The 25,474-nt window shown below is 38.1% G+C and overlaps 1 long non-coding RNA gene across 1 annotated transcript; it reads right to left on the reverse strand.

Moving 5' to 3' along the window:
• Nucleotides 1-1,898: 1,898 nt before the first annotated feature.
• Nucleotides 1,899-23,327, reverse strand: LOC132693984 (uncharacterized). The gene is made up of 2 exons (XR_009617095.2): nucleotides 22,977-23,327; nucleotides 1,899-2,152 (listed from the first exon to the last, which is right to left on the reverse strand). It is a non-coding gene; the product is annotated as an uncharacterized LOC132693984 (long non-coding RNA).
• Between the last annotated feature and the right edge of the window lie 2,147 nt (nucleotides 23,328-25,474).

Consider the following 25,474-nt stretch of genomic DNA (forward strand, 5'->3'; position numbering starts at 1 on the left):
TTCTGAAAAATAAATAAACGTTAAAAAAATAAAAAAAAATAAAGAAAATTTCCCTAAATTATAACTTTAAATATTTGTTTTGTTAATTTTTTTTTAATTTTTCTTTTTGGGCACTCCTTCTATGCAAATATTGTGTTTTCTCTGACAGTCTTCCATTTCTCCTGTTTTCTCTCTCCTATTTTTTTATCCTTTATTTTCCTTCATCTTGTTTGCTTTCTTACCTCTATGCCTTTTGCTGTATTTTTGCTGTGTCTGTTTCCCTTGATCATTCCAATTTTATATTGATTTCTAAACTCTTCTCTCCTAACTGGAACAGCAGGAGTGAGGTGGGTGCAGAGGGGGTTGGGCATGTAGCGGCACCAGGCAACAGAACGGTAGAAGATGAGTTTAAAGCATCAGCCAGGCAGTCGTCAGATCATGCCTTGGGCTATTGGCAAGGTGTTTGGACTTTATCCAAGTGTTACAGGCAATTATTTGTAGAGAAAATATGATAAAGAGGGAAAGCCTCTCTGAAGAAGGGTAGTTGAACAGAGACCTAGTAGACATACAGGAACCATCTATAGAAGAGCCAGGGCAAAAACATTACTAGGCAGAGTGAATAACAAGCATGAAGATTTAAGAACAGAAAAAGATCGATATGTGAGGAACAGAAAGGAAGTCTGGATGGGTGGGACATGGGCAAGAGTGAAAAATGGTACCAGATGAGACAGGAGATCCAGCTATGGATTGTGAAACCACAGTGAGATGGAGATACCAGTTAAGAGGTTATTGCTAGGGTCCATTTAGGGGACTGTGGCTTAGAGTAAATGATGACAGTAGAGGCGGACAGAAGTGAATGGATATGAAAGATACTGTGGAGGCTGAATTAATGGTACTGGCTAACAGTCTTGATAAGGAAAGAGAAATAAAGGGCTCAAAGATAATTCTTAGTATAGACATGAGGGTATCTGAAAATGAACCTATTGTATGAATTGAGTTGAAAGAATTCAGCCTCAAACATTTGAGCTAATATGGTAGGAATGAAGATGGATTAAGGTAGAGGTTATTAAAGGAACAAACTTTTATTAATTGTGTGATAGACATTTCACATATGGCATCTTTTTTTAATGTGTATAATGTTCATTCATTCAGCAAGTATTGGAGTGCCAAAGTCTTAGGTACTGAAGATACAATGTAATTGAAGGGAAAACACCAAAATCTCAGATTCTTTACTCTCATGAAGTTTACAAACTGGTGGAGATTTACGTTCTCTATCACATATATTACGTAGGGATTATTTATCCTGTTTTCAGATGAAGACTCAAGGCTTAGGGTGCATACGTGATTTGTCCAATGTCATATGAATGGATACGGTCTAGATTTTACTGTAATCTTTATGGCTTTAATGTACCTATTGATTCCTTTATTTCACATTGAAAATGCAATATCTAGGTAGGGACCTCGATAGCTATCCATATAAATTGATATTGATAATCTAGGAAATTGAAGATTTTTTCTATGAGTGTTTTGAATTTTTTTCTTTGTTCATCCCTATTTGATTTAAATTGATATTTCAATTTGGCATTTGCAGTTACAGGATGCTGATAACAATGTTCTCAATTAGGACCGAAGAAGTGTGTCTAACACTCTGGAAAACACATCTCCCAACCTCCAAAGTGCCTGAGTTTATGTAAAACAGAGAGATATTCTTCGCTGTCAGGTTCCCTGCCTCTCACTTCACTCCCACAGCTGTGTGTTTGAATATTCAGAAGCAAGGTTGGAGGCAGGAGTCAATTATTTTGGGCGGGTTATATATCTGAGCTGTTTGCTCCGTGGTGGAGGCAAAACACTGTGTAAGTAAAAACAGAGGTTTCTGAAATGTTTGAGTTGCTATTCTGAAACTTCCAATACAAAACACGTTTCTAATGAATTATCTTAAATTAAAGTTTAATGGCCCCTAAATTGTATATAAAGTACTAGCACAAAAGCAGGCTGTGTGCAGATAAACATCATTAGTGTGTTAGTAGGAAAAGTTCTTTAGCTTCTATTTCCCTCTGGGTTTTCTAACAGCTCCGTGGGTCCTTTTCTGCCTAATGTGAATGCCAATGTGCTTTTCTTTCCGACTTCCCCAGTGAACCTCCTGTGTTAATAGCTGGATTTTGACTTGCCACTCCTGAAAAAAACAAAAGGGATCGTTCTTTGCTGACGCACAACTTCACCTGCCATCTGCACATGCTCACTCTGGCAGCTCCTCGTGATCCTTCAACTCGCAGGAAATCCTTAGAGGAATAAAAAGGACAGGCCCACCCCCACAGCAGAGTGAGCTCCCAGCTGAGTCACGTCAGTGGGACGAACGCTGACACGTGTATTGACAAGCCTGTTTCATACTCAAGTGCCCCTGCAAATCAGCACATGGCTGCTTGGAAGCCGGGCAGTCCCCCACGCTGGGTGGGATTCTGCCTTCTCAACCGTTCTCCTAGTTGGAGTGGAAGCCTCCCTTTATCCAGCCAACCTTTCTGGAGAAAGTGGGGTGGATGAGAGGGGTGAAAGGGAGTACCGAGGCCTGGATGCCGAGAAGGCTACTGTAGGAACGTAGCCTTCTGGTCTGCTCACTGCTACCATCCACACCAGTCCACATGGCCACACCCTGAGTGGCCTGGTCCCAGAGCAGCTGTTTGGACGGCTTGTGTGGTCATACCACACCTCGGTAAGTGACGGCCTGCCAAACCCTGGGAAACTTGGAGTTTAGGTCAATTTCATGCTTTCCCATTAGGCCCTAGGAAGAAAGAAGGTGTAAAGTGACATGCCTTCACGGCAGCCAGTATAACTCTGGTTCAAACGTTTTCTATTTTCGACAGATTGCTTTTCTGACCAACTGCTTTTTATGAAGCCATTTTTCATATTAAATCCCAGTTGAAACAAAATAGGATATGCATAAAAAGTAAATAAATGGAAACTCTCAGTTCAAGAAAGTCTACAAATCACATTGTTTACTTAGCCAATTACATTAATATCATTTGACTTTCATATTTGTTTTACATAGAATGCTTTGAAATACCCAAGGATCCGTTTTCAAGTTGGAAATGGGTAATTAGAGGATTAGGGCTTTGGGCCTGGTCTTTTGGTATCATACAGAACTGTGTGTTTCATGCCTGCTCTACCTCCTACTCTATGATCCTGGGCAAGTTACCGAATTTCTCTAAGCTTCAGTTTCCTAATCTGGAGAATGGAGATCATTATTATACATCACCTGTCACATTATGTTGAGAGGACTAACTGAGATCATGTAAATAAAATGCTTGGCCCAGTGTCAGGCACATAAAAGGCTGTAAGTGAATGTCAGAGGTGATGTTGTTAATGAAGCTCACAACACCAGCTGTGATGAGTGTCATTTTGATTTGTGTCAACTTGACTGGTCCAAAGAATACCAGGATAGCTGGCAAAACATTTCTGGGCGTGTCTGTGAGCATGTTTCCAGAAGAGAGTAGCATTTGAATCAGTGGACTGGGTAAAGAAGGTTGCCTTTACCAATGTGAGTGGGCATCTTCCCATGTGTTGAGGGCCTGAACAGAACACAAAGGTAAAGGAAGCAAGAATTTGCTCTCTGCTTGAGCTGGGACATCCATCTTCTCCTCTCCTCAGACATCTGTGCTTCTGGTTCTCGGGCCTGTGGATTCGGACCAAATTACACCACAGGCTTTCTTGGTTCTCTAGCTTACAGATGGCAGATTGTAGGACTTCTCAGCCTCCAAAATCATGTGAGCCAATATATATGAATTTTGGAGGCTGAGAAGTCCCAAGATATCTATATCTGTATCTATATCTATCCATATCCATTTTCAGCTATATATATATATATATATATATATATATATATATATATATATATATATATTCTATTGGTTCTATTTCTCTGGAGAATCCTAATGAACCACCACTATGCTGAATTTTCACCCTCTTATATAGATTGCTAACCACCAAGACAGCACAGGCTATCTAATTATTAGAATTAGGAATTTTGATCATTAGATAAACTTTAAAAAGAAAAAAATCCAACTACATCAAATGAGTATATAATGCCCTTCATACATGCATTTATAATGCAGCAAATGGATTTTAGCAAGGCTTTGATTGGTGTTCAAAGTAATTTTTAGTGAAAGACTCAAAGGTATGAAAGTTATTTCTTTTGTTGGGACCAACTTCAATTCAACAAACCAGGTGTGTGTGTGTGTGTGTGTGTGTGTGTGTGTGTGTGTGTGTGTTTTGCTTTATTCATACTGTGAATTTTTTTCTTGCAGCTGATTTGGACTAATGACTTAAAGAAGAGACAAGCTTCATGTAAGTGTGTGATTCTCAGCCACGTGTGGAATAGGGTAAGGGTGTCACATGATTATAGTTCTTAGGATGATTTTAATGTCAAAATAAGGAGTGCCTTCTCACTATTGCCATAATGAACACTGCTGGAATTCAGGAGGAATTTATAGAATAATTATTCATTAGATTTTAAAAATTCAAGCATAATTAACACACAGTGTTATAATAGTTTCAGATGTACAATGTAATGATTCAACAATTCTATACATTTCTCAGTGCTCATCAAGATAAGTATACCTTTAATCCCCTTTATCTATTTTCTCTATCCCTTTCACCCACCTCCCCTCTGGCATCCACCAATTTGTTCTCTGTGTTTAAGAGTCTGGTTTGTTTTTTATTTTTTTTAAGTAGACTCTACCCTCAATGTGGGGTTTGAACTCACGGTTCCTAGATCAAGGGTCTCATGCTCTACTAACTAAGCCAGCAAGGTGCCCCTGTTTTTTTGTTTGTCTCTTTTTATTCTTCACTTGTTCATTTGTTTTGTTTCTTAAATTCCACATGTGAATGAAATCATATGGTATTTGTCTTTCTCTGGTTGACTTATTTTACTTAGCATTATACCCTTGAGGTCCATCCATGCTGTTGCAAATGGCAATATTTCATTATTTTTTATGCCTGAATAATATTTCATAATACATATATCTCCTTTATCCACTCATCTATCAAATGGGCACATGGGTTGCATCCATATTTTGGCTATTGTAAATAATGTTGCAATCAACATAGAGGTGCATATATCCTTTTGGGTTAGTGTTTTCATTTTCTTTGGGTAAACACCCAGTAGTGTTTGGAATTGCTGGATCATATGGTAATATGATAATTTTTGTATTGATTAGGGGAAAATTATCTAGTGTTTGAAAACTTAAGGCCATGGTATTTTACTGCATCTTATGATATCAAAGTGACCACTTATGAAACTTTTACTAGAAAAACTTCTTTTAAGTTTTTTTTTTTTTGTCCTTCTGTATATACTTCACATTTTTAATCCTCCTTGAACATTCCGAATTAAAAACTCATCCAAAAAGCTTGAAACTTGCATCTGAAAAAGTAGCTTCTTTGGAAAAAGAATGAAATCAAAGTTATATAGCATCCATCTTGGTACCATAATTTGTAAGAGCTGATAAAATTCTCCTTCCTTTGGCTGAAACTCATCTCTTACTAGTTGAACAATACATTATTAGTATCTTTGCTCTCTAAGAAACCCTATCTCCATTGTTTGTACTTTTTTGGTATAAATCCATTCTGACTTTGGCATATTGCCAACTGGTTTGACATATGCACAAATCTCAGTGAAAGTACTGCAGGAACACTGGGAGATGTTTAAATTGTGTAACATCCACCAGTGGGTATTTCAGAATGTCTCCCAACTCTCAATTACTCTAGTGTTACTGACCAAGTCAGAAATTAATCATCTGCCATTTTTCATGTGATCACTTGCAAATAGACATTTTATGCTAATATGTTTCTGATAAAATTTGCCTGTCACTTTTTCCTCTAATAAATAAAAAAAAATCTTTTCAATTAAATGACTACTCAATGATGGGAGCTACCAGCCCATGAGGTAGAGCTACCCACAGAGGTAGTGCTTCATCTCTGTCACTGTTGTTCAGAGGCCAAGAAAACTTCATCATAGTGTTTGTAGAGAAGAATGTACCTGTAACACTGCTGGCCCAGTCTACCCGCAACGAATACTAGCGAGAGTTTCCAGGTTTGAGAAACACTAGCCATCACACAGTGGGCCAAAGTGCCTTTCAAATGGGGGGGCATAAATCACATATATGAATGGATAGGATTATTCTATTCTGCATATCCCCATAGCTTTTTTAAAAAGCTTATAGTTTACTATAACTCATTCCACTTTATAGTTAGGCATGTATACTTGTCTATCTTTTCTACTGGACCAGATTTCAAAATTCAAGACAGAACATGCCTTCCTTTATGTCTGCATCCCATGTATGGTTCAGTACAATATCTGGAGCTTTAATGATGTTCAGTAAGGGTCTGTCTACTGTGCAGGTGTTGAGGGGGCACTACCATCCCTTTGCCCTTTGCTTGGGACATGGCAGAAGTTAGACATTTCTTATAAGAGTCTCTTTATAAAAACCACTACCCCATATACAAACTTTTCTTCTTCATCTCTCCTGCAACTACCCTCTTTGAAGTCACTGTCAAGCTGCCATACTTGTCAGAGCATTCTGAACAATCAGATCAAATGCATTCACCCAAATCTGCCGTATTTTAGTGGAGTCAACCCTAAGATTCAGGGAAGGAAATGAAATCTATGGCTTATATAAGATACACGGGTAAAGAAGGATTCAGAAGTATACAGCAAGAGAAGGGAAAATTAGCTTTGCCAATCACCAGTTGGTTGATGAAGTCATTGAAGGTGAGAAACCAGTTAGAGAAGCAGAGAAACAGTAAAATCTTAAAATTGAGAGATGTAAAGACAGAAATCAAGAGACATTCAAACACATACACACACACACACACACACACACACACACACGAGCATGCACACACACACACACACACACACACACACACACACACACACACACACCAGCATTCTAGTTCCAGGGCTTAATCTGTGAACATATTCACTGACATGGCCTCTCTTCACGTTCTTTTTTAATCCAGCCTTTAAAAAAGAGATATTTCACTTGTAGTTTCTTTGCAGGAATATTTTGAAAATTATCTATGTAAAAAATAAAGATGCTGTCAAACACTATGAGCTCCTCAGAGATAGTAATCACCCACCTTCCCCATAGAAAGTGCTTACTTATAATTTTTATAAATTTTAGATAGCAGTAAGAGAGAATATCAGTCACTTATATGCCAGGTTAGTAGCTGGCAGCTGCCAGGTGAACTGCTCTTTTATTCTTTTAAGATTACAACCCCCCGCCCCCCCCCCAGCACTCCCACCTCTCCTATTTCCTGTGATTCTTGCTCCCAATGTTTGTTCCCAATGTTTATAGCAGCACTCTCAGCAATAGCCAAATTATGGAAAGAGCCTAAATGTCCATCACCTGATGAATGGATAAAAAAGTTGTGGTTTATATATACAATGGAATACTACTTGGCAATGAGAAAGAATGAAATATGGCCTTTTGTAGCAATGTGGATGGAACTGGAGAGTGTTATGCTAAGTGAAATAAGTCATACAGAGAAAGACAGATACCATATGTTTTCACTCTTATGTGGATCCTGAGAAACTTAACAGAAGACCACAGGGGAGGGGAAGGGGGAAAAAAAGTTAGAGAGGGAGGGAGGCAAACGATAAGAGACTCTAAAAAACTGAGAATAAACTGAGGGTTGATTGGGGGGTGGGAGGGAGGGGAAAGTGGGTGATGGGCATTGAGGAGGGCACCTGTTGGGATGAGCACTGGGTGTTGTATGGAAACCAATTTGAAAATAAATTTCATATTAAAAATAAATAAATAAATAAACATTAAAAAAATTAAAAAAAATACAGCACTATCGACAATAGCCAAATTATGGAACAGCCCAAATGTCTATATACATATATACATATATGTGTGTATATATATGTCCATATATGTATATATAGTGGAATATTACTTGGTGATCAAAAAGAATGAAATCTTGCCATTGGCAACAATGTGGAGGAACTAGAGTGTGTTATGCTAAGCGAAATAAGTCAGTCAGAGAAAGATAAATATATTTTTTCACTTGCATGTCGAATTTAAGAAACAAATGAATATAGGGGAAGGGAAAGAAAAATCAGATAAAAAGAAATAGGGAGGCAAACCTTAAGAGACTCTTAATATAGAGAACAAACTGAGGGTTGCTGAAGGGGAAGTGGGCAGGGAATGGGCTAAATGGGTATTAAGCAGGGCACTCGTTGGGATGAGCACTGGGTGTTATATGTAAGTGATGAGTCACTAAATTCGAGTGCTGAAATAAAGTAACAATAATAATAATAAAAGAAAAAAATTATTAGACAAAAATTACTTTTTTTGTCTAATGAGGTGAGGGTAGGAGAAGGTCAGGTCAAAAGAGGAAAATAAATCTTTTATAATACATATTTACAAGTAAAACACCTTTCAAGAAAGCTGTTTATTTAAGAATAAAAGGGCCCATGAACATCTATGAAATGTGAAGCTTGTGTAAATGAATCAACACTGAACTGTGGCTGCTCTGGCTAGGAGTTATCATCATGTGTAATGGAAAAAGAAATCCTATTGTTTGGAAATAGGATCTTATATGTGGTTTTAAAGATTTATAAGTACTTGTTCATAGGAAGAAAATGCTGGATTCATCTTAGAAATCTTATTTTGATCAATTTTATAATTTGTTAACATTTGTTACAGTTAACAGATATTCTATTTAAATAAAAACAAAGGAACGTGTGAGCATATACACAAAAAGCAGTAAATTCTGTAACGTAAAAATAGTGAAAATACCACCACATATTAGTCTTTGCTAGATTTTACCAAACAAATTTCACAATCTAAATGCTCTAAGACTATAATTCTTTGCAAGTAAATGATTCACTCTCCAACACTTATTTTAAGTGATCCTTCTATCACTATCAAAATATTTGGTGAAGCAAGTCAAATGATTTGGGGAGAAGTAATTTGTTACAAGTGTCATTTAGAAGTGGTGTGAAATCCCAACTGGAATACAGTGATCCATAATTAGTAATTGGGTATAATTTTTTTAATGAATGTGAAAAAGTCAAATTAGGGATTTTTTCATCATCAGTTGACACATGGAATACTTCCTATGCATTCAAAAAGCAATTATGGATATCAGAATATGTCCCTGGGAGTCAGTCCATTTTCAACTTGACTATGACTTGCTATATCAACATCTTGTTACTGATCAGTTAATTCATGTTAATAATCCTGGCAGTGAGGTACTGAAATGTTCTCACTCATATACTTACACACACACAAATGCACACACCGACATACACACATCCTAAAAATCAAAGGCTCAAATATTTCCGAATCTGGCACCTTTCAATTTAGGGTCCAGAATTATTCTCTGTACACAGGCCATCTGATTTTCACAATATGCCTGTGAAGTTGGAATTACAAATCTCATTCAATGGATGGAGTCAGAGATCCAAGAAGGAGCAGAGCTGAATTTGAACCGAGTTCCATTTCACTTAAAGCCTATGCTTTGTGGTTTCAGAACTGTGCCTCGAAAATAGGAGAGACGGTCATGCCCTATTTACTGGGACATTGTTTTTTTAGCCAAGTTTGTTATAAAGGGCATTTTTTTCTGAAGGAAACTCTACTTTGCCAAAGATTTATATTACACAATTTGAAACTGTTTACGAGTATATAAATTTTATGAGGGCTGGGACCATGTGTGGTGTTTTTTTGTTTTGTTTTGTTTTGTTTTTGTTTTCTAATGCATAGTATCTAGGAGACAGGAGGTATTCAATAACTATTTGTTAAATGAATTCACTATGGAAAATTTTTTTCTTTTAGATCTAATAAAAGCATAGTTCAGAATCCAGAAAATAATTTAGTGTACATTTTAGGTTCAAGAGAAAGTTTTTAATACAATGAATAATACTCAAATATGGTTACACAAAGTATTAGTAAAATTCCTTGCCATACTCTAAGCAATAAAGTATTTCTCATAATCAAATATAATATACATCAAGAATCTAGATATCATAAATACCTGCTTCATTGATTTCTCCCATTATAAAGTAGTTAAGCCTTATAAATTGAGCAATTTCAGTAAGTTTTCATCAGTTTCAGTTTATTGAACACATGTAACTTCAAATTCAGAATAAATTTCTTCATGCTTTGCTAACATTGAAACTTGCTGAATTTTTCTACTCTGGTAATATTTTATAACCTCCTTTAATCTCCTAGGTAATCACTGACGTTTACTTGGAATCCCATCTATTTTTATGTTATGCCGCCTTCATTTTTCTGTAAGCATCTTAAATTCAGGAATACTGTTCATCATTGTATCTTTAGGGTTTAGTGTGGATCGGGCCTATTATACAGATTCAAGAAATTCCTGTGGAAAGAGAAGAAAGGAATGAGAGATGTAGTGGGAAGGTGGAGGAAAAGGGGGAGGGAAGGATGGAAGGAGAGAAAGAGAAAAAGAGAGTGAAGAGAGAAAGAAAGAAAATAGTAAATTAGTTCTTGGATTAGGAGAAATAAAGTCAGGGATCAACAATGCTGAATCCTTGCTTAGAAACAGAGAACTACTGCGACATCTACCAAGATGTTTACATGTTAAATAACTTTCCAGAGTATATGGATAGCCCATTGATAATTGCTACTTCTGACTAAGAATTGTATCCTTACTGATACTTCATACAGGATTTTTGAGCCTAGGGAGTGTTTGACATTTCACTACAACCCATTAATTGCAGGATGAACCAAATCATTCAGGTGACTGATAGCACAAGAATACATTTATTAATTAGTAGCAATATCCTCCAGATTCTCCAGGTTCTAGGGGACATAGTAATTTTTTTTACCAGTCCTATTTACATTAATTTTGACTCATTATCATATTATACTCATACTATATGCAATTTAGTAATACTTTGTTCATGTGCATGTTAAGTAGTCATAGCTTTCCAAACCTGAACTCTGTTTCTTATAATGCTGACACTAGCAACTAGAAAGTTTTTTTGTTTTGTTTTGAAGATGGAATAAGACCAGAACACAGGATCTATGACAACCAGTTCTAAAATTGCCTACTAGTTAGAGAATCCTTCTACTCCTCAAAGTCAATCACTCAGGAAGCATTTATTGAACACCCAAAGGATGAATTATATAAGGCTCTTAAATAAGAATAATCTTCAGAACTATAGTATTCCAGCCAAATACTTATTTTTTATGTCATTCAGAAAAAGAGGCTTATGATGCCTTTCCAAACAGCTAATTAGAATACTTAACACCTATTCACCTTTTATCTAAAGATAAAATAAATTGAATGGGGAACTACTAAAGAGCTCTTCTCAAGTGCAGATTATGCAAATTTATTGTATTCTTATTCTTGGCCTCAGGGTGAAAACAAATAAAGCAAGAAATTATTGAAGAATCCCCTCCTTAAAAAAATACAAGTACTATGTAAATTTTATATCATTTGTTTATTCAAGAGTCATTTATTGAGTACCTATTATGTTGAATGAAGATGTAGGACAGGGACATTGAAGATTTCATAAAACTGTCTGATGCCTCTCTGAGGTGTGGTCATGTTTTTTAACATTTCTGTCCAAAGGGTGCTATGGGTTTTCCTAATACAGTGGAAGACCATCAGTCCCCTATTTCTTTCCATGTCTAGCCAACTACTTGAGCCTGTTACTGATTGCTTACCAAGTACAAGATGCTTTAAACATTCTTTTCTGAATCTTTAATCCATTCCAGTCTGGGGTCATCTGATTATTCCTAAACCAACCACAAAGTTTGATGTGTAGAGAAAAACAAATGGGTTGTAGTTTAAATTCCAGCTCTTTCACTAATTAAACTCTTGGTAAAATTACTTAACTCCTTTAAACTTTGTTTTTCTCATCTATAAAGTAGAACCTCTCCTTTTTTTCTCTCACAAGTTTGACTAGAGGATGACAATGAAATAAAGCATATAAAATACATAGTCCAATTCCTGCCACAAACTACTAACTTAGCAAATGGCTTTATCCTCCTGGCTCCTCCCTAAATGAGCCAAGGGGGTCTGGAGGAGAGGAAAACACAGGAGTGAGAAGGAGGGACACTACTAAAATCCCTGCTGTGGGTTTGGAGTCACTGTCTCCAGTGCCTCTGCACTTTGAGCAGTTATCCCTCTGCATCTTTGTTTACAAGAGCCAAATTATGGAAGCAGCCCAAGTGTCCATCAATAGATGAACGGATAAAGAAGATGTACATATACTCAATGGAATGTTACTCAGCCATAAAGAGAGAATGAAATCTTGCCATTTGCAACAACATGGATGGATCTAGAGGGTATAATGCTACCTGAAATAAGTGAGTCAAAGAAAGACAAATACCATATGATTTCACTCATATGTGGAATTTAAGAAACAAAGAAAAAAAAAAGAGACAAACCAAAAAAACAGACTGTTAACTGTAGAAAACCAACTGATGGTTACCAGAGGGGAGATGGCTGGGGGATGTGTGTGAAATAGGTGAAGGGGATTAAGAGTACACTTATCTTGATGAGCACTGAGTAATGCATAGAATTGTTGAATCACTATATTGTACACCTGAAACTGATATAACACTGTATGTTAACTATACTGGAATTAAAATTTTTAAAATTAAAAAAATAATAAAATGAAAAAAAAAGCAGTTATTCCTTAGTGAGGTTGATTATTAAAATCCTTTGGAGGGGTGTCTGGGTGGCTCAGTTGGTAAAGGGTCCGACTTCGGCTGAGGTCATGATCTCACAGTTCGCGAGCTGGAGCCCCGTGTCGGCTCTGTACTGACAGCTCAGAGCCTGGAGCCTGTTTCAGATTTTGTGTTCTCCCTCTTGCTCTCTGCCCCTCCCCGACTCTCTCTCTCTCTTCCTCTCTCTCTCTCTCTCTCTCTCTCTCTCAAATAAATAAACTACAACAACAAAAAAATCCTTTGGAAATGGGCCCGGGCCTCTATCTTATATTCTGATCTAAGATGGGCCTCAAACTCGGATTCTCATTCAGAAGGTTGTAATTAATGGAAGCCTAGAAATCCATGTTTTCATAATATTCTACATTTTGATGTCAAGCAAGGCTGGTAACTGCTGAACTAAGGTGATGTCAAAGACCATGTTGACAAGAAAGGACTGCACAACTCCCAAAGAGCTCATGCTTCTGGAACAAATCCTCAGGAATAAGTGAAACAGAAGCATATGTGATTTTTGTTACTGTGATAATTAATTTTATATGTCAACTTGGCTGGGACACAGATGTGCCCAGATATTTGGTTAAACATTATTCTAGGTATGTCTGTGAGGGTGTCTCTGGATGAGATTAACATTTGAATCAATAGATGAGCAAAGTGGTTTGTTCTCCCCAGTGTGGGTGGGCATCATTCAATCCCATGGAGGCCTGAAAAGCAGGGTTAGGGAAAATTTGCTTCCTCTGTTTTCAACTGAGACACTGGTCTGCACTCAGATTGGAACTTACACCAGTGGCTCTCCTGAGTCTCAGGCCTTGGGGCTTGAATGGTTGTAGAAAAGATGGACATTAGCTGGTAGAATTTAAGAGAACTGAGACCCATCTCAGAAGCTGAAGCTTTAAGTGTAGGATTGGGAAATATGATGGGAGCCTAGAAGATGAGGTTCCCTGCTACCTTAAATGAGGAGGCTTCAAATAGCCTGGCATATCTTCATCTTATAGGTGGTAGAGATTCTATGGAGAGGGATAAAGTTAGGAGGAAAAACCACCAATATATTGGATCATGGCAGAGGAAGGAACAGCATGTGATAGTGAGCCCCTAGTAATTTGTCATTTAAAGAGATGATGGAGGTCTCCACTATTCCCATCATGGTGCTACAGAGAAATGAGGGGACTGTGTAGAGAAGACCCTGCTTTTGGCTCCCTCCCCACTTAGACTTACTCATCTAGTAGAGGTTACTTCACTTTATGAATTTCTTTTCAGTGAGTCTTTGAAGTCCTGCTGGGGTCATTTTTGACAACTCTCTTCCCTCCATGCCTTAGAAGAGCATCACATCCCAAAACGTTCTTAGTGAAACAGGTGCTCGTAGGTGTTGCATAGAAGGAGACTCTACTATCAACCAAGTTTGGGGAAACAGCGGGTTAACACAGAGAAAGAAAGTTCCTTTACAGCAGGTTTTCTCAGATCTTTTAACAAGTTAGTACACGTTGTGAATTTGTAAGAGACAAATATAATTTGAAGCATTTCCCCAAAACTTGTGACCCTCGTTGCTGTATTAGTAAGGATTCTCCTGGTTTTTCTTTGATTTTTTTTTTTAATTTTTTTTGATGTTTATTTATTTTTGAGACAGAGAGAGACAGAGCATGAGCAGGGAAGGGGCAGAGAGAGAGGGAGACACAGAATGTGAAGCAGGCTCCAGGCTCCGAGCCGTCAGCACAGAGCCCGACACGAGGCTCGAACTCACAAACTGTGAGATCATGACCTGAGCCGAAGTTGGGCGCTTAACCGACTGAGCCACCCAGGCGCCCCTCTCCTGGTTTTTAAGTGACAGAAACTGAGCTCCAACAGGCATAAGCCATAAAAGGAATTTATTGGCTCACAGAATTATGAAACCCAGGCATGGCTGAATCTGGAGGCCTCAAATGATGTCACCAGTGTCTGTCTTTCTCCATCTGTTGGCTCAACCTTCCTCTGGGTTGGCTTCATTCTCATGAACTCATTCTCTATGTGGTGGTCTCTGGCATCTCCAGGCTTACATTATACTTATAGTTACAAATTTCACTTTGGAAAAATCTCCACTACAGAATAGAACTTATTACAAGTGAATTGTTTTTTTTTTTTTAATTTAGAAGTATTTAAATCATAAGCAATTAAGTTACAATAATGAGATATAAAATGTAATTCCTGAAGACCTTGTTTTTATATAAAGGTCTTTTTAATCACAACCCATGGTATGGGTGCATACTGGTTTAAGATATCATGAAACTACCTAATTAAAGCTATCCCTCAGATGTAATAATGTATTTGAGAACTTGGTTTGCTTCCCAATTTCCTGACATTCTCCCACCCCAAATTAATGCTTTATAATTTACACAGTGTTTTCTTATTGCTTTCAGAGTCATGAGGGGTCACCTTTGGTTAAGGAAATACGTTATCTATCAACAAATTAAGGTGAACATATTTAATTTCTGACCATGAACCTATTTTAGATGAACTCTGTTAGAAAATTCCAGAAGATATACTCACTTAGAAACTCTCACTAGATGTCAACTTTTTAATTTTTTTATTTTTTGAGAGAGAGAGTGCATGAGTGTGCCAGCGGGGGAGGGGCAAAGGGACAGGGAGGGAGACAATCTTAAGCAGGCTCCAAACTCAGCATGGAGCCCGAGGTGCAGCTCTATCTTATGACTGAGATCACGACATGAGCAGAAATCAAGAGTTGGATACTTAACTAACTGAGCCACCCAGGCACCCCAGATGTCAACTTTATTGTAAATTTATGACTAGACTCCAAGATACATTTGACTGTGAATCATGGGATTCTTCATTAGCGTCCCCAATTGGTTTTAAATCATCAACATCACATCATGATACTGGCAGGAATTGCTGTATAGTCAATATGAAAGAGGCTTCTCTTTAATTGGTCAACTAGTAATCATTTTCATTTTGAAATGCTTAATGGTAATGAGTTTATTTTTACATATGGCATATTTTGGGGATTTTGATTTTTCTAACCTAAGGAAATTATTTTAGCATGTTAGAAACTGAATTCCTTGGAGATGCTCATTTCACTTCCTGTATATTTACTGTGTCCTTATGGCCAGCTAGGAAGTGAACTATAATGAAAGCAAAATCATTTGGAATTTTTATAACTGATATCCTAAACACTTTTGTCAATCCATTCTATGATGCTACTTAATACTCACTAATGATAGTATCTTGAAAGATTTCAAGATTCTTCAGCAGTTTCTGAATCATTAAAAGAGATCATACTATGCCTAACAATAAAATAACTGGTTATTATTTATTTTATTGCTTGAAAACTAGTTGTCCACAGACATATGTGCACCTTCTTTCAATTGTTTGATATGAGATCACTCTGCAAGATAATAAAGTTTCTAACAGAATTCTTAGTCCCAACCTTTTGAATAAAATGCATAAGTGTCCTTCTACATCAAGATCCTTTTAGGTAACAGCTAACATTAATTGATAAGTGCTCTATACAGATATCACATAAAAAAATTTTTTTTAAACATTTATTCATTTTTGAGAGGCAGAGAGAGACAGAGTGTGAGTGGGGGAAGGGCAGAGGGAGAGGGAGACACAGAATCTGAAGCAGGCTCCAGGCTCTGAGCTGTCAGCACAGGGCCCAACGTGGCGCTTGAACTCATGGACCGCAAGATCATGACCTGAGCTGAAATCAGACACTTAACCTACTGAGCCACCCAGGCATCCCCAGATATCACATTTAAACCTCACAATGACTTTAGAAAAAAGGTAGCATTTCTTTAACCTCAATTTTACAGAGTTGGAAGCTGAGGCAGAGGGAAGTTAAGTGCCTAATACTACACAGTTTATAAATGGCAGAATTGGCAAGGCAATCCAACGCCAGAACCAGTGATAGTGACCACTGTTACTAGAATGATTGTTTCACCTGTGAGCAGAGTACTTGAAAACGTTACTTAAGGCACAACAACAAGGGGGACATTTGGATTTATCTCAAATGTATAAGAGTCTTACATTAAGGGCACTGGTGAACATGTGCACACACACACGCACGCACGCACGCACGCACAGGCCCACTCCGTAAGGATTGCCTGATGGCTCAGCACATTTTGGTTATTGCACGGCTTTTGTTTTCTTGTCTTGAGTTAAAAAGACTTTAACAAAGCTCCCATAAATAAGAGCCCAAGTAAATAAAAATCTCATATTTGTAGTGGTACACTAATAAGCTTAATAACAATAATCCACAAACATCTGCAATCATAAAATAAAAACTTCATTACCATTTCAATGCAGTCACTACAAATCCTCAGGTTAGCCAGTACACCAGCTGTGTCCTGTGTGCTTCACAACACAAACAGCAATTCATTCCAAATTACCACTCTCTGTTAGTGACTCTTGCTCCCTGGCTCCCGTCCCAAACACTCCTGCTGTTCAGGTCTATTGTTTCCCCCCGCTAGAAGCCTTTTATTTCCTGGGAAAGCTTGAAGGACTGTCTCCATGAAAAACTAGGCTAATCTTCTAACTTCTGATCTCCCACTCTATGTCCTCCAATATTCTGGGCGCACTCAGCCTTCCTTTCTCTCTATCCAAGTGACATCGAATATACATTTCTAGAAGGTGTACAGAATACTTCACCCAAAGAATGAAATTAAAGGAGTTAACAAAGCTTATGCTATTTCATAGCTCTGTAAGATGAACTAGTTTGAGATTCAGATAATGAGCTTTAGTCTCTCTATAGGAGCTGTGGAGTTGAGAAAACTCCCTCTCCGTAATTCCTGCCATGGGCCTCTAAGTCATCAAATTCCATATAAAATTACAGAGGACTTCCCTCTGAGAGTTTATGGCCTCAGAACAGCAGGTTAAAAACCAGACTGGTGGAAAATGAAGGGTAGTCTTTTAGCCACATGTAACACATATCCCAGCTTATAGAAATTTTATACTACTTAAGAGATCATACTTAACAGGCAGTTTATTTTTATGCTGCAAAATACTTATCTATTCCTTTTCATCTGGAGCTGAAACTTTTTTGCAATTCTGAATACAATTGAAGAGAAGGACTGAGAGGGTATTTGATCTTAGCCCTACTGATCTGAGCTGTACTGATATATAAGATTTCAGGAAAACATTGTCTTTTGGATTAACTCTTCCACCGCACAAGCATAACCAAGAGATTCATTTCTTCTAGGATATGGAAATTCAAGTCTATTCACAGTCAAAATAGGGGTCATTTAAATACTTCCTCTATTTATAATTTCTAAAAGGATGCTAGAAAACATTGGGAGAAATGTACTTAAAAAATTATCTTCTGTTTTGTTGTTATAACCCAGTACCTTGTATAGATGACCTCACATTGTTTTCCTAGGGACCTGGGGATCTGTTCGTAAAGATTCTTCAAATCTTCATCGGGGAGCCTTTTATGGAGCAGGTGGGTAGCTTTCTGGAGCCACGGGCTTATATCAGAGACCATCTTCCCCTTGGAATATAGCAGCTGACTGAAAACGAAGTTAACCCTAATACCATGTACCACAGGTGTCTTGACTCTTTGATGTGCCTATTTTGACTCCATCAGTAAAAGAGGATTGCTCTGCTGGCTAACATAGAATATAACTCTGCAGAGATGAACCATGGCAGTCATTTATAACACCATACACCCTTTCCCAAGCAGCCTGTTATACAGATGAAACACTGTTTTTACATGGCATATTTACAAAGGCAAGAGGGAAGAGGGTAGAAAATCTGTCTGCAGGGTTCCATTGAACATTAAAGAGATAGCTATTGGGGAACACTTGTCCATAAACATGGTAATGGGCTCATTTTCACAGGTTGGATATTTCACAGATAGATCCCATCTCAAGGGCCACTTGGAAATCTTGACAAGAAATGTGCCACAAAGAAGTACAGGCATTGTGATATGAAGAATGGAAATGGGACACCCTGAAAAGCTGATTCATTTTAAACACGAAAGCCAAGGGTGAGTTAACCTATCACTTATTGCTCCTTTATAATCTTCTCTTTGGCAGCCAGCAAACGGTACTTGATGTATTTTTTCAAGATAGAAAAATAAAGTGACATCTGTTTATGGAATTCACCAGCAGGTCCACACATTGTGGGCTGTTTTAACAATTGGTTTCTAAAAATAGATTTAGGACAAATGTAAGCATTCTTTGGCATGGTTAGAGTCATCACAGACTGCCTACGTAATCAACTCCTGGCACCTGAATGCCTATTTTTAGGAGACCCGAAGGAGTGAGCTGTGGTCATTTTGGAGACATTTATGAGGCTCCGAGTAATTCATAGATGATGGATTTCCATTATGAATGCAAACTCTCAGAAACAAGATTCAACTTAAGGGAAACATTTTTGTCTGAAAGCACTACCCTAAACCTTGTTTCATCATTCCAGAGTATTGAATCATAATACACTATTGTGAATTTACTATGCTTACATAGATGGTTTGTATAGGCTGGGTTCAAAGTGCACCATTCTTAAAAGGGACTAGGAAACTTTATCAACTCTGAACACCAATAGTCAGGTGACAGTCATGCATCAGTGTCGGCATATGACAGGAGAAGTCAGATTCTGGGAGGCAAAACAACTTAGAACAGAGATCCAAGCACAATATTTGATGACTCCAACTTGTTGCAGACAATGACATTTAGTACCTTCTGTAGACGCAGGATAGAAATAGTAGGTATTTGGATAACTTTTTCTGGGATAGTTAGAATACCAAATCAAAAGCTTACAACTCCTTAAAGGAGACAAATACTCAATCATACTCTTTAACAGGAGATTCTATCTATCTATCATCTATCTATCTATCTATCTATCTATCTATCTATCTATCATCTATCTATCATATATCTATCTATCTTCCTCTCTAACTACCCATCTATCTACCTATGTACCCATCTGTTTATACACACACACACACACACACACACACACACACACATACATATACACACATAATATACAACATTTTTGTTTAGAAAATATCTGTGTACTTGAAATACATTAAATATCTCCATATGCATAGCATTGTCTAGGAATAGTACACAATGAACCAATCAAATAAAATCTATATTAATTGGAAATATATGCTTTAATTCAGACGACTAGATACTGTTACCCATGAAAGTAAATGAGACAATGGAACCCTTTTGGAAGAAATTCTTGATTTAAACAAGAAAACAATGTTGATATTTTATACAAGATAAGATTAGATTCATATGTCTTGTTTTTGCGGCAACCTCTAATAAGTCTTTAAATACTCTGATACTTGCTTCATCTTTTACTTTCCTCTTTTCACATTCTATCTTCACTTATATTCCTGATACTGGTGATTAAGACCCTCTGGACACTTTCATTCTGTCTTCTTGATCAGTAGATTTCTTTAGAGTGATCTCATTTTCCAAAGGCCAGCTAAGTTGTCCTATCATTAAAATGCCTTTTGATTTCTAGAGATGATTATTTCATTTTGAAAATCTTTCTCAACTTCTTGGGAGCTCAAGTGTTGACTACATTAACAATGTGGTAGAAAGAAAAATGTGTAGATATTAAACTTCTGCTAAAGATAATTTGGAATTTAGGGGTAAAGGCAGAAGTGGACACGGGGGTCAGAGGAATGGGATAATTAAAACCACTCTGATTAAATTCAGCCTATTGAAATATTTCAATGAAATGAGAATGATCATTCATGCCCTGAGGGAAAACTGCCATTCCCTTCTGGATGGAATTCCTATTTTTGAGAACTGCAAATTTGCTAAAGTGGTACATTCGTCCAAAATTAGCTTGTAAAATGCTTGCAATAAGCAACATCTCCAAATCATGGTCAAATGGCATTTTCTACAGATATTCCACGACAAAATATCTTATATAGGCTAAAGTACAGCTATCAAAATATCTTCTATTTCTTCAGGGTTTTATTACCATGTTTTGCAAGTTTAATATCATATACTGAGCTGATATGAGCCAAAAAGCAATACATTTCTCTGTCTGGCAAGGATATCTAGCTTCTGTACTTCAGAACCAAAGGAAGCTGTCCTCAAAAATATGTGAGGTTTCTTCATCCAATAAAACATTGCTAATGCCATGGTTGATCACCTGCCTCAAAGTTTATCTCAGCAAGTCACATGAGCACTATTAAGTGCCCACAGCACACAAAACCCTTTATGGTAATGATTAAATGACACAATATTAGTTTAACAAAAACAGGAAAAAAATTTGAATACAGTGGGTGATACCTACTAAGAGTTCAATAAGTTTCTTTCCTGACTCTTAATGGGTCGGGGGAGGTTGAGATGAAGAGAATAGGAAAAAGTTAAATGGTATTCAAGAAAATGCTATGTGGTTCTCAGTGTCAAGGATGGGGTAACACTGATCTGTCCCTTCTCTTTCAGATCCATTGATGAGTCAAGGTGCAGATTTACAACATGGCCAATTTGGTGTGGAGAAAGCAAAACTTGACTTCTCTCATGGGAACTGAATCCACAATCCTATCCTTTCTAGTCTTATATTCTAATAGAAATGAAGAACAATGCAAATGAATGGTGATTTTAGAAATCATCTTTAAATTTAATCCTTTGACGGACAAATTAGTGTGGTCCTCTCCCACCTATCAATAATACCTGAATAGCCTACTATGCTTTCATCTGGCAGAATCTGTTGGAAAGTTATTTGTGTTGTTTTTCCATTTATATAGTTCAAGGTAAATCCCAACAGTATTATAAACCATGGGAATTTTCAAGCCTACATAGCCCTTGATCTCTTCAATAGCCCCAAAGGGTCCTAGGCCCCCGTGAACTCAGACTCCAAGTAATTTGAGAAAGTCTCACTCTGTTCTGAAGATCTAAAGGCAGTAAATCAGTTGCTCTGGACCCTGTTGGGATTGAGTCTGATAAGGGAAGTTTCCTTATAAATAACAATGGGATTGATTAGTGGCCCAATAATAAAACCTTTTTTTCCCCCATAGATACGATGGATTTGGAGAGTGTAATGGATGAGTCTTTCCCCTTTCCCCTTGAACTGAGCTGATCTTGATGTGTTTGGCAGTTAGAATATGGTACAAATGATGCTGTGCATTGATACCTCTTGGGACGCTGTGACAAGTCCAAGGGGCATAGAAAGGATGTGGAGGAGAATCTATGTGCTTCAGCCAACAGCCCTGGCTGAGCGTCCAACACTGTATGAGTGAACATCTTGAGCTCTAGCCCAGTCTGTCCTCTGGAGGGATGCAGCACCAGCGGACAGCACAGGGAGCAGAAGAACTGCCTAGCTGGGCCCTATTAACTCACAGTATCTTCAGGGATAAAATAATGATTGTAGTTGTTCTTTTTTTTTTTTAATTTTTAAAAAATGTTTTTTATTTGTTTTTGAGATAGAGACAGAGCATGAGCAGGGGAGGGGCAGAGAGAAAGGGAGACACAGAATCCAAAGCAGGCTCCAGGCTCTGCCTGAGCTGTCAGCACAGAGCCTGACTCAGGGTTCGAACTCATAAACCAAGAGATCGTGACCTGAGCTGAAGTCAGATGCTTAACCGACTGAGCCACCCAGGCACCCCTGATTGTAGTTGTTCTAAACCACTAAGTTTTAGGATGGTTTGTTATCTATCAAAACCTGTACAGACATTAATACTTTCTCCAAGTTTGTTTTGAGCTTAATGACACATATTTGTAGTAAGATGTCTAGCTGGAGAGAGTATAACTTATAGAGAAGTTGAATCATTATGTTGGATACTTGAAACTAATGCAACATTGAGCCAAATATACTCAAATAAAAAAAAAAGTTAAGCTAGCTGGAGGAATATCTATGTTTTTGAAATATTTTTTCTCGAAGGTAGCTGTTTTGAGTGGATAAAAAATCAAGACAGGGGCTGTGGTGGCAAAACCATTAAATCACTGGAAAAGGCATGAAGCCAAAGGTAAAGATGATGGCTAGTGCTGGGGAAGAGATATCTGTGTTGGGAGAAGGCTGCATTAGTATCATGTGGCCACTGTAACATGCCAGTGCCTCCCAGGGGAAGCTCTTGGACTTCAAAGTTCTGCCTAGATTTTTTTGAACTGCATGAGTAAATCTTCATTCTTTTATTATTTTCATATTGAATTAGAAGCTCTTTTACATAAATATAATTTTCCAGCATCTGTTGATTTTTTTGGACCATGAAATTTAGGAGGAAATTAAAAGCATGAAGGCTTGCATGGCATACTGCTGAGTTATGCAAGTTTGAAATAAAACTTTATCTAATTCTGTCACAAAAATCTGCTTTTTAGACATAAGGCCTGACAAGCTCACATTACTCACATTCACATTTGTGATTGCCACCTCACTCTCCTCCTGAGATGATTCTGTTTCTCACCAGTTTGATGGGCCAGTAGAAAATGCATTTGCCAATAGCCTGGGTCAGGTGCCAGCTGCTTTTGGGCTCCTTTGATTGTCATGTCCCTTCTGGAGAGAACAAGTTGCCAAGGAAGTAGCAGGAGTCAGAAATGAGTCAAGGTCAGGAGACAATAGCCATGGCATAAACCCTTGTGGAAATTAGCAGAGTTCACTGTAGGATGCAGGAATTAGGGACAAATCCAAGAATTTGACCAGAACCATTCAGGCTGGTGTTGAATTTTAGGGCTGTCAGTTCTCTACTTATCCCATGGCAGAGCAGCCAGATTCTTGGAGAAGGAACTGGCTTTCTTCTAGAAAGTGGTTATTTCTGTGCCCACTTAGGAGTAAGAGTGAAAGGCCAGATCTCAGCCATGGGGGCTGGTCTTTGGTGGAGGGCACTGAGCCAAAGGTACTGCCGCTAAAGTACTAGGTGACTGAAGGACAGGTAATAAAGGGAGGTGTGGAGCAGCAAGCCCATGGAAGCAGGCAGAGAGCAAGAATGCAACCAATCACAATGGGATGGCAACAGAGAGTTCAGGTTTGGGAAGCAGAGCTTAGAAAGATTCCTGGATGCAAACCGGTACAAATGGTGGGAGATTTTAAAATGTTGTCTGCAGTTAAACGTGCGGGAAAGGAGAGAGCAATAATAAACATCAGGAGGATCCTGCATTAAAAATCAAGAGGCCTGAAACACAGACCTGGTTTAGAAGCTAAGTCATTTCATACCAAGAAATAAATGACAAAATGACAGATGGTACAATCAAGTGGCTGTATGGTGCCCACAGTTGACTTTGAGTGTCCACTTACTATCAGAATATGTGCTGTGTTCCACATGGATGAGCTTCTGAGATGACTAGACTCTAGATTATGTATTCACAATTTAAACCGAGTCTCACCTTTGTTGTCATTGGAATTTTCCTATATCTAAGATCACATTTAGCTGTGACTCGCTGTGCTTCTTTTACTTCAGTCTTGAACTCATGAGTCAGAGTTTATTTTCATGGTTGGGCTGCCTGTCAACCTTCAGTCTATAAGAAACTATTGGAAAGCCAGCTATCTGTGGTAATTGACATTAACAATGTGGGAGCAACTCCTGTTTTCACTCTGGACCTGGATTATTAGGTGTGGGGAACCAAAAGGAGGGCTACTATGAGTGTGGGCCACAGGTAGGGGTCTACCAAGACTGAGGGATCAGACTGAGTGTGTGGACCTCAACTCATTCTCTTGGCCCTTAGGGTTAAGGGTGAAGAACTGTTCACCTTTTGCTACACAGCACACATGTCTGCAGAACAGAGACTCTGATGCGTCAGAGTTGGTTAACAGTTGCCCCCCAACAGACAGGGAACACAGAGGGCAATTGTTTTACACGGACTAGGAAATATACCGTCCTGCAGAAGACATCACATAAACCTTGACAGTTACTTGTCCCCTGAGACCCCAGAAGTATTTTGCTTTTCCCTCCCAAATGCTGCATGGAGTGTTCTGGGATGCATGTTATAATGAAATAATAGAGTCCCACTTTCCTCTTCTCATCCATGGAGAAGAAAGAAAAATAGGCCCTGGACGCGGATTAAACTTTGCTTTTATAGTCAACAAATACACCATCACTCTTATCAACATTACTTCTGACTGAATTACTAAGAATCCTCATAATCATCACCACCATTATTGCAACTCCAATTAAACGTACCTGCTTCATTCCAGGCACTGTGCCAAGTGCCAACATCACTGCGACTCACTGAATCCTCCCAAGAATGCTGTGAGTTTGTTATTACAGCCCCATCTCATATTTGAAGATTCTTTAGGCCAGTAGGTAAATGTAAAAATACTTAACAACCAGTCCCATAAGGTGATAGATCTGAAGTCACGCACAGATATCCTAGAGTTAACAGGTTGAAAATTAGCTCTTGTCTTTCCCCTTACTCTTTTCCTGGGTAAGATCAATTCTTTCCTCAAGTCTCAGTTTAACTATTACTTTTCCCAAGAGGCGTCTAACCCCTAAGGGCCTGGGGCTAGTGCTCCCTCTGCAAAGCCCTCATAATACTGTCCTTCTGAGTAAAGCTTTTCACACCTACAATAGCTCCCTTCCCATCTGTCATCCTCACCAGACCAGTGTTCTAACCAAGTTCCTCATCCACCTCTCCTTGTAAGAGGGATGAACCGAACTGATGTATCCCTGGGTGTGTGTGGGGGGTGGGGTGGGGAGGGGGATGTCTACGGGTTATAATCAAGATTAAATTTTGTATTTTCAATATGAGTATAATCTAAAGAAATATACCTATTTGCTTTAAATTATGTTAGTGCTGAGTAATGTTTTAATTGGGTAAATGAGAATAGACTAGAGGTGAATTCAACATGTAAATTCGAGATTCACGCTAAGTGAAAATCAGATAGTGTCCCAGTGTGCCACATAAACAAAGGTT

Source organism: Panthera onca, chromosome B4 (assembly GCF_046562875.1).
Source record: "Panthera onca isolate mPanOnc1 chromosome B4, mPanOnc1 haplotype 2, whole genome shotgun sequence".
NCBI lineage: Eukaryota > Metazoa > Chordata > Mammalia > Carnivora > Felidae > Panthera > Panthera onca.